The 8,485-nt window shown below is 35.7% G+C and overlaps 1 protein-coding gene across 1 annotated transcript in view; it reads left to right on the top strand.

The window, feature by feature from the left end:
* LOC143686924 (uncharacterized) overlaps window positions 1–6,794 on the top strand; it is a 103,664-nt gene extending 96,870 nt beyond the window's left edge. The window contains exon 7 of the mRNA XM_077163375.1: window positions 6,615–6,794. The gene's annotated coding sequence lies outside the window, so the exon portion shown is untranslated. The remainder of the gene's footprint in view (window positions 1–6,614) is intronic.
* Window positions 6,795–8,485: the final 1,691 nt, after the last annotated feature.

Here is an 8,485-nt window from a genome sequence, read left to right on the forward strand (position 1 = left end):
GACTCAAACTGCCTTACAGATAAAAGCTTCTTTTACATTTGCTCTTCCCCATATAATCTCTACTTCACAGTCAGGCTGTAAAATTCCAACTTCTTCCTTAAAAATACCTCTTCAATCTGACCCTAAAATAAAATGTATTTTGCAGGCAGAAGTTTCCTCAAGATTGTTGATTGCTAACCTGGCAGTCCCTTGTCCTTAGTTTTCATAGTATGTGAAAGAACATTAAGTGGTCTTATTCCTTACCAGAAGGGAAAAAATCTATGCATAGAGAGAGTGAGAAAATAACCCTCATACATTCCCATTGACTATTTTGGGGAAAAATATTATCTAATATGCTTTTTTTTTCTTTTTTAACAATTTCCATCCCTCCAATCGCAATAGTTTCCCTAAACTTTCTATGAATTGATAAAGTGTCCTGAGCATACTTTATCATTTGCTTTTAGGTCTAGGTTTGTCTCTTAGACTTAAACATCTCCCTGTGCAAGGCTATGACAGATGTCAAGCTCACCCGAGAGGGAGCAAAGAGTCCATTACAGATTAAATGAAATAATATAAGCACACCCTAATCTTAAATAATCTGCAATATTCTGTTCCCTGTCCTAATTACAAATTCAGGAATAAACGTCAGCCCGTTTTTCGAAAAGTACCCTTTCTTCTTGCTCTGCCTGTGGCAGGTTTCCATTCTCGAATCTTTCCCATTGTCTGTATATCTAAATGGTTTGGGGTCTTTGGTATTTGAAGCTCCAAACTGAGTCATCAGCTGATCTTGAGACTGCAACATATATAAGGTTTGTTAAAAATCTGGCAAATGGAGATTTTGACCTCTTAAGGACAGATATGGGAATCTTGGAATCAGAGAAGCAGAGTTCAACCACTGATGGCTGTTTAGCCAGTACTATGAATCCTTCTCTACAGGAAACTCTGATTGCAATAGTTAGGGTACATTTGATTGTATTAGAAAATAGACTTCAACATTTTGGTGACTTCACAAAATAGAAATGTATTTCTTGCCCACTTAATAGTCCAGGGAGGGTTTTCAAGTCACACTGGGTCTTCTTTAGGTGGGCATTCATGGACCTGGACATTTTTTCATGTCATTCTGCCACCCCCATAATCAGAGTTGGCCAAAACTCAATCATGTGGCCACAGGTAACTGCAAGGAACATGAGAAATGAATTTAGTGGCATTTCCAGAAGGAAGAGGAAAATTATTTTGATGAACTACTTGAAATCTCTACCATACTATTGAAGGAGAATTGGCCTACAGCAAAGACAGACATTGGAGAAGATTTTGTTTATAGGGTGCCATGTGTAAGTGAGGTTCTCTAGAGATTTCTGGGTTTCACAATAAAAATTTTTAATGAGCAGAGACCCTCATGTCTTTCGGGAAGAAAACTGGTAACGTGAGAGGGCAATTCTGAGTAAGAAATTTGTTACTTGCATTACTTATACTCCTTGGATTTACCATGGAAGGAGAGAATTTACAGGATCTTGGGGAATCACGATCCAAATTGGAGACAAGGGTGTCCCTGAATTCTTATTATTATACAAATCATATAGCTTATTTGTCTTAATTTGCCAGAGCTACCACAACAAATATCACAGAATGGTTGGCTTAACCAACAAAAATGTAGTGACTCACAGTCGGAAACTAGAAGTCCAAAATCAAGATGTTGCCAAAGCCGTGATTTTCTTTATCCTGGTTCACATCTTTATTCAAAGCGGCGAGGCCCTTTCAACATTGCTTTCTGATGATGGCAGTGTTCCACCACATGGCAAGATCTGGGGTTTACCACTGTGGCTTTCTCTGACTTCTGGCTTCTCTTTATCAGGCTCCACGAATATGGACGAAGCTCACCCTGCTTCCATTTTGGCTCTTTGAAGACTAGAAAAAAGAGAACCAGAGACCCAAGCTAGAAAAATTCAGACGGTTCATATTTATTGTGAACCTTTGGGTGCCATGTTTGAGGGAGAATTCTCTTGCTAGAATCCTTTTTGTGTACTTCCAACTCTTTAATGTAGACTCTTGGCAGCTGAAAGTAAAGACCATAGTCTCTTCCGGTTCTCAACAGGAGTGAAGAAATACTTGCTGTTCTTCTGATTAAAGGCATATAGGTAGTAATACAATTATTGTAGCTTCAACATAAATATTAGTGACATAAAATTAATTCAAAGACCTAAATTGAATCTTTGCTCTCATGTAAGATTTTTAATGCAATCTCTTTTCCTCCTGATGTGGTATATTATTTGAGCAAAGACAATTGAAAATTACATTTTTATTTTAATTTAGATCTTTGTAACACAACTTTCTTTAGACATGTATCATGTCATCTTCATACTGAATAGAAGTCAGTATCCTCAAATATTGAATTAATAGAAAGTATACTCTAACAAACACCTGATAGTCTAAATATTTATTTCCCAAGAACTGGAGTACATAAAAACTAAAACATTTCCATTGTGCTTTAAAAAATATAATTCATACCTCACATGCTGATTCCTACCAGTGAAAACTAAAAGTCCAAGGAATATTCTTAAATATTAATCATAACACAGATTACAAAGAAATATAAACAATATATGTTTATACTGATATAATATTGATTGATATATTGATATATGTTTATATTGATACTTATTGAGGAAAAGACATAAGGTACACATTAAGATGAGAAATGGGACATAACCACAGTTATAAGATTATGTCACACAACTCCATCATAATCATTTTTTGAACATTTGAGGGAAAAAATTCTAAGAAAATATAAAAGAACAAACCAAACTCAAGAAAAGTGCTTATATTTGTTGTAAGCAAAATAAATTTGCAACTTGAGATAAATAGTGCACAGACTTATTTTTCCTATTCTTCCTCACCCTATCCCTACCTCCATCTACCTCTCCTATGATTTTAAAAATATACCTTCTTTTCAAATAGAGAATATATGTATATAGTACAAATTCAGAAGATAATAATTCATAAACAGTAAAGAGCAAAATTTCCACTGCATCTGGCCCCTAGCATTCTATTTCTCTCCTCAGAGAAAACCATTATTTTCAGTTTCATGTATATATTTACAAAGATATTTACTATTGTACAAAATGGTATTATATTTATATTAAGATGTGCCAGAATATTTTCACTTTTTAATATAGATTTTGCTTCCATGTATCTATTATATCTATAGAAAACGTTAATAATTGTTGTTATTTGAAGAAGTCATCAGAAAGTGCAATTAAATTAGGAATAAGTATTATGGAAGTGTATCAGACAGATAATAAAGGTATTTTTTTATTTTTTTCTGGATCTTGTGATTTTTGTAGTATTTGTTAGACATAAAATTTGTAATTTATGATTTTTTTTCATTCTTAAAAAATATTAGCCATTGTACCTAATTTTGCATATATAATTTTGTATTATTTTCCTAAAGAAAAGTATATAAACTTCAGGTCCCATAAAACCTGGATCCACCTGTGTTTGTGTGTATTTGCACAAAAAAGAAAAAAGGTCTGAAAGGATATTTTTCTACTCTGTCAAAGCTTCCAGAATGCAACACACCAGAGATGGATGGGCTTTTAATAAAATGGGGTTTATTTAGTTAAAAATGTATAGTTCTTCAGAGGAAAGGTGGCTACCTTTCATCTGAGATTGTCTATTAAATGGGAAGGCACAGGGTGATCTCTCCTGGCCTTCTCTCCAGGCTTCTGGGTTCCAACAGCTTTCTCCAGGGTGCTTCCTTTCTGCATCTCCAAAGGTCTGGCCTGAGCTGTGAGTGCTAAGATGAAGTATACTGAGCTACCTGGGCTGTGCTGCAATGAGCTCTCTCTTTTAAGCTTCCCATGAATTAAATTAAACATCTCACACTGAGGAAGGCACTCCCCTTAGACACTGCTTGAGTTCACAAGCTAATGATTCAAATCCACAGCAAAAGAACTAGGCACCATCATCTGGCCAAGTTTATACCTGAACCTAACTATCACAGATATATACAGAGTTTTTTTTATCAGTGATTACCTTTGCAGGAGTGGAGAATTGCAATTAACCCAGTTCTTAGTTCTAGGGACAAAAACTTTTAATTTCTATTTCATTTAATTATTTCTTTAAAAATCAAATCCACAAATCTTTTATTCTTCCTTGCAAATTAGGTTTTAGTACATTGAATATAACTCATTCCATTTCTATTGCTGTTTTTTTTCTTTTTTCTATTTCCAGTTTTATTGTCAGATATTGTTTTTCTTTCCTTTTGTTTGTATTAACATAATCTACACATTAGATAAGTGTATACAGTATTTGGTTTACCATTTCATTTTCCTTCCTTTCTCAAAATCATATCTTTTAATTTCAAGATAGATTTTATTACTTTTAAAATCCTTTTAGTACTCTTAAATTATTATTTCTTATAAAAAGAAGTTGGTTTGGAACTTAGAAGAGTAAATAGAAAAGAAGACACAGGTTTACAGCATCCTCACGAGATAAAATAAAAGCGGCAAGTAAAAGCAGCAAGTCCAGACACTTGTCAAGAGAAAGTGTTAAAATGCTTTGCAACCACACAATGAAGATACGCTGGAGGCATGCTGATCCTTTCCCTAGTGTCATTGGGTGGGTCACTTTAGAGATACTGGTTTATTATACAGCATGGGTGCTACATGTCAGCTCTATAAAATTATAAAGAGGCTTTCTGTGGCACATCCTACAATGCCCGTATTCTGTAGGGTTTAAGCAAAAATGTGCCTTAATACTGTTTACTGTGCCCTGGGGTATCCGGCCATCAAAGTGATAGTTTTAAGGCCAGGAAGGGCCCAGGGAGTGAAGAAGAACTGTTCCTCAGGATTCTGCCAAAGTTTGTCTCAAACCGACTTCCAGATCACGCTCACCACTCCTGATACGATAGCTGGCATTGGGGAAAGAGGTGAAGGTTACGGAGCACTGTTTTCCAACTTGTAGGGCTTAGGCAGCAGTCCTGTCCTTAGGCAAGGCTATGACCTTGTTGGAGTTTCTTAGGGCTGTGATAATGAAGTACCACAAACTAGGTGGCATAAAACAACTTAAAGTTATTGTAGGAGGCTAGGAATCCAAATCAACATGTTGACAGGGCCATGCTTCCTCTGAAATCTGTAGGGATCTAGTGGTGCTTGCCAGCAATCCACAGCATTCTTTGTCTTGTGGCAAGACTCATTCTGTGCCTCCATCAGATGGCTGTCTTTTCTCTCTGCCTGTTCATCTGTGTCCAAATTTCCTCTCCTTATAAGGACCCCAGTCATATTTGATTAGGTCCCACCCACCTTCAAATATCCTATTTCCAAATAGGAACACATTCATGAGTCCAGGTGTTAGGACTTGAACATATCTTTTGCGGGGCTACAATTCAATCCATAGCAGAGCTTCAAATGGCTATCTCAGTTTAAGTCAATCTGAGGATCTTCAGATTTTGAGAGAGATTTGTACAAATTAGAGTTACCCAGATACACAATTCAAAAGTATTCTGAATAAATTAAGTTATCTGAAACTCTCCCCAAAGGAGTAGGAAATGAAGCTAAAGGGAAAGTTATAATGTTGAGAAATCCTTCTTACTCTTCTCTACTCCTTTGGGAGTGAGGGTATCATAGGAGGCAATTTATTTGGATCAGGAAAGCCTGGAATGTTTATGTCACAGCTCCCTCTTCGAGTTTCAACGCTTGAAAGCCCCTTTCAGCCTGTTTCATACAACTGGCAAGAAGTAGTTGAAAAGCATTATTCATCTTTTCTCTGTATCATGAATTTCCAGGTCATGGTTTCCAGTAAACACAGACTAGGAGTTAGGTGTATTTATTAATTTACTCATTTAACAAACATTTATTCAGTACCTAAATTTCTCAGGCATGGTGTAAATGCTAAGCAAATAGGCAGACTTAGAACAATCCTGCCCTTAAGGACTCACCATCTAATGAGGGAGATAAATATATAAATAGATAACAGCAGTACAATATCCTATATTCTATTTTCAAAAGGTGGAAAATGCTGTGGGAGCCTGAAGGAGAAAGCAACTCACTCTGTTGGAGATATTCCTAAAGCACATAGGGTGACATTCAAGCGGCCTGGTTTTAAGGTTTTCTTCATTTGATGACAACAGAAGAGAAGGAATTTAAAAAAGGACTAAATAATACATAACAGTTGTTTACCTTGCGGTATAAAAAAATTTTTAAGTTATAGAATAATTCAGTAAAGGTCAACCCTAGAACTAAAGAGTGGTAATTGTGTGGGATAACATTAAGCATCAAACAGTGGATGGAAAAAAATCATCAGGGTCAAGAGGCTATTTCCCCACATTGGTGCTGCACCATCAAGGATGAATTCAGATACTCCCCATTTAGATGTTTGTCATCTCTCATCCGATCTGCCATAGTGCTTTACCTATTTCTTTCTCATGGCATTAAACCTAGAATAAGTCACCCGTAGCTAAACTTCTTGAATTGAAGTTCCATGTCTGACTTATTTTTGTATCTTCTAAAAACACCTTAGCAGTGACTTGTATACAGAAGTGTTCAATAAATATTTATAGCATGACTAATACAAAAGATAATACTGTGATTTGTAAATAATGTTATTCATTTACATTTATGTTTTTTTTTTCTTTTCAGAGTTGAGAGGTAGAACTCAAGAATTAGTGACAAAGTAAAGAATGAGACGATCCAGGAGGGGAACTGAGGGGCAGAAGGTAACTGGGAGGTAAGGTGGCCATGCTGAAAATGTTGACAGTCACAAGGAGAAAGCTCCCATTTCATTTCCATGAATTCCCTGAAGCAACTCCAAGACCACCAAGATGCCTACTTTAAATGCATTCTTATATTGCCTCAGTTGAAATTTACTGTGTGTGTGTATGTGAGCAATTATTGCAAGGAACTTTAGAGAGCAGACTCCTTTGTCACCAGTCCACAGGAACCATGACAAAGAGAATATTAAAAGACTCCAGCTGGCCAAGATCCAAAGAAGAGTAGACAGACTGAAAAAATAAGGCAGGTAGTTAATCTTCTGGAAGGTACTGCAGATGAAGACAGGTTTGTTCACCCAGCTAACTGTCTCAAGTCTACTTTTGCTTGATTTGTTATCTTATCCAGTGGGAAATCTAAGTCTTGACATTGAATCACAAAGCAAGGAAGTCTTGGGTCACTAAATAAGGTTAGTCAATGAAAGACAAAAAGCCCTTAGTCAAACTTTATGCCAGAACTGAAATCTAGATGAAATTTAGCCTCATGTATAAATGGCTCTAAGCACATTTATTATAACTAGAGGAAAAGAGAAACCAATGAATTGGCAATGAGCCTTATTATTATAAAGCAATCTTTTTTATCATCATTCAATAATGACTCTAGATGGATAGTTCAGCCAGAAAATTGCACTTACTACAGAAAATTATGTTATATATATTATCATAAAAATGAATGTTGAAATTGTCAAAAACATTAAGTACTACCTAGGTAGATAGCAAAGATACCACAGAATTCTAAGCTGATTAAATGTTTTACATTCATTCTCTAAGGTGCTTTTACTTGGCTTAATATAAGTGAATATATATATATATTAATAGATTAATGTTATACCAGCTTAAAAGACAAGCTTAAATATTTTTTCAGTCCTCCAAAATATAATTTACACATTATTAGTATGATGGCTTTGCTTTCGCCAAATATACTCATAAAATAATTACATGTTGTACAACAGACGCTATGGTTTTCTTCCTCACATCTGTTTCAGCTTTGCTCCCAATATGCAGCTTGGGGAATTGACCCACTGCTCCAGGAATAGGTTTTGATTAATCTAAAGCAGTCAAGATAATCCCATGAGCCTTGATAAATTTTTTGCTGTAAGGAGTTAATGTCTAAGGGCTTGGCATTTCCCTCTGCACAGGTGATGATTGAGAAATGGATAAGTGATTCCCTAACATTGAGACCCAAGGAGAGATTTCCTGGGTTCATCCAGAATGGATGCTACCTTGTTCTCATGAGAGCTTATAGAAGCAACTCTTCCTCATCCTCTCAGCATCTTGCTGTTTGGTTATAAAGTCATAGGGACAAAGTTAAAGATGAAATCTATTCTCAAAGAAGGGCACAAAGGACCACAAAGAAATGGAGTCAGAGCCATTGAATTTTAATGACTCTAAAAGTTGCTCACTCTCTAGACTTACGTTTATGTGAGTAAACAATTCTGCTGCTTACAGCCAACATCTTTCTGATACATGCTGAATAGGTGTCTATTTAAATACCTTAAGCATCTATTCGAGTTAATAACTATCTGCACAAAACATAAGAAAACTAGTATGTACTGTGTTTGGATTCAGAGAAAGGAAGGGATGACAGAGGAAGTCAAGGCAAGGAGAAAAGAAAAGGAAAAAAAAATATTTGGAAGAGAATTGGAAAATAATACTAATTTTCTTAGGTGTGATAATGATGTGATTCTATAGCAGAATGTCCTTGTACTTAGGATATATGTGCTCAGATAAATGTGGTCAAAC

The sequence above is a fragment of the Tamandua tetradactyla genome, chromosome 1 (genome assembly GCF_023851605.1).
Source record: "Tamandua tetradactyla isolate mTamTet1 chromosome 1, mTamTet1.pri, whole genome shotgun sequence".
In the NCBI taxonomy this organism is placed as follows: Eukaryota; Metazoa; Chordata; class Mammalia; order Pilosa; family Myrmecophagidae; genus Tamandua; species Tamandua tetradactyla.